Consider the following 2,500-nt stretch of genomic DNA (forward strand, 5'->3'; position numbering starts at 1 on the left):
CAGAATTTTCCATGGTGCAAGAGCTGGCTGCATTGAGGAACACCCCCCCCCTATAATAGCTAAATATGCAAAAGCCACTTTTGTACAAGTAGATACACTTTTTTTGAGTAGACATAAGTTCTGTTTTGGGACCTAGAGAACGAATTTTCACGAGATTTTTTGCAGGGATCCTCATAAAAATGGTACAACATTGCCTGCAAAAAATTAGAATTTTTCGACATGGGGAAGTATTTTTTTATTTTTCCAAAGACCCGAAATGTGGAAAATCGGGAAAAATGGAAAAACCTATCTAGACACCGTATTTTTGCGTGATTTTTTCCAGTCCATCCCATAATAATATCAAGAAGGTGCCCACCAAGTTTCGTTAGGATTGGCCAAGGTTTCGAATTTTCATGAATTTTTTTCAAAACCCTCTATTTTCCAACATTTCAAAAATTCAAAACCACATCAAGATGGCTTGGTTTTGATACCAAACTTTCTAGACCTCATTCTGCATGCATTTGTGACACTTTCCAACCAACAAAACTCAAAAACCACCACTTTGAAAATTTCATGATTCTTGGCACACCACCAAGTCACAAAATCAAGCCAAAACACCAAAATCTTGGAACTTGGCTATGCACCAACCATGCCAAGATCAATTCCTTTTGATCCCAAACTTCTCCCACATCACTTTGAAGGCATTTGTGAGGATTGAGTCCGGCCACTTTTCCAAAACCATGATTTTCGTTTTTCACCAAAATCACCACCAAGTCACAAAATCAAGCCAAAAATCCAAAATCATGGAACTTGGCTATGCACCAACCATGCCAAGATCAATTCCTTTTGATCCCAAACTTCTCCCACATCACTTTGAAGGCATTTGTGAGGATTGAGTCCAGCCACTTTTCCAAAACCATGATTTTCGTTTTTCACCAAAATCACCACCAAGCCACAAAATCAAGCCAAAACACCAAAATCATGAACTTTGCTATGCACCAACCATGTCAAGATCAATTCCTTTTGCTCCCAAACTTCTCCCACATCACTTTGGAGGCATTTGTGAGGATTGAGTCCAGCCACTTTTCCAAAACCATGATTTTCGTTTTTCACCAAAATCACCACCAAGTCACAAAATCAAGCCAAAAATCCAAAATCATGGAACTTGGCTATGCACCAACCATGCCAAGATCAATTCCTTTTGATCCCAAACTTCTCCCACATCACTTTGGAGGCATTTGTGAGGATTGAGTCCGGCCACTTTTCCAAAACCATGATTTTCGTTTTTCACCAAAATCACCACCAAGCCACAAAATCAAGCCAAAACACCAAAATCATGGAACTTGGCTATGCACCAACCATGTCAAGATCAATTCCTTTTGATCCCAAACTTCTCCCACATCACTTTGAAGGCATTTGTGAGGATTGAGTCCAGCCACTTTTCCAAAACCATGATTTTCGTTTTTCACCAAAATCACCACCAAGCCACAAAATCAAGCCAAAACACCAAAATCATGAACTTTGCTATGCACCAACCATGTCAAGATCAATTCCTTTTGCTCCCAAACTTCTCCCACATCACTTTGGAGGCATTTGTGAGGATTGAGTCCAGCCACTTTTCCAAAACCATGATTTTCGTTTTTCACCAAAATCACCACCAAGTCACAAAATCAAGCCAAAAATCCAAAATCATGGAACTTGGCTATGCACCAACCATGCCAAGATCAATTCCTTTTGATCCCAAACTTCTCCCACATCACTTTGGAGGCATTTGTGAGGATTGAGTCCGGCCACTTTTCCAAAACCATGATTTTCGTTTTTCACCAAAATCACCACCAAGCCACAAAATCAAGCCAAAACACCAAAATCATGGAACTTGGCTATGCACCAACCATGTCAAGATCAATTCCTTTTGATCCCAAACTTCTCCCACATCACTTTGAAGGCATTTGTGAGGATTGAGTCCAGCCACTTTTCCAAAACCATGATTTTCGTTTTTCACCAAAATCACCACCAAGCCACAAAATCAAGCCAAAACACCAAAATCATGAACTTTGCTATGCACCAACCATGTCAAGATCAATTCCTTTTGCTCCCAAACTTCTCCCACATCACTTTGGAGGCATTTGTGAGGATTGAGTCCAGCCACTTTTCCAAAACCATGATTTTCGTTTTTCACCAAAATCACCACCAAGTCACAAAATCAAGCCAAAAATCCAAAATCATGGAACTTGGCTATGCACCAACCATGCCAAGATCAATTCCTTTTGATCCCAAACTTCTCCCACATCACTTTGGAGGCATTTGTGAGGATTGAGTCCAGCCACTTTTCCAAAACCATGATTTTCGTTTTTCACCAAAATCACCACCAAGCCACAAAATCAAGCCAAAACACCAAAATCATGGAACTTGGCTATGCACCAACCATGTCAAGATCAATTCCTTTTGATCCCAAACTTCTCCCACATCACTTTGAAGGCATTTGTGAGGATTGAGTCCAGCCACTTTTCCAAAACCATGA

The sequence above is a fragment of the Phaseolus vulgaris genome, chromosome 10, assembly GCF_051622355.1.
Source record: "Phaseolus vulgaris cultivar YP4 chromosome 10, ASM5162235v1, whole genome shotgun sequence".
Classification (NCBI taxonomy): domain Eukaryota; kingdom Viridiplantae; phylum Streptophyta; class Magnoliopsida; order Fabales; family Fabaceae; genus Phaseolus; species Phaseolus vulgaris.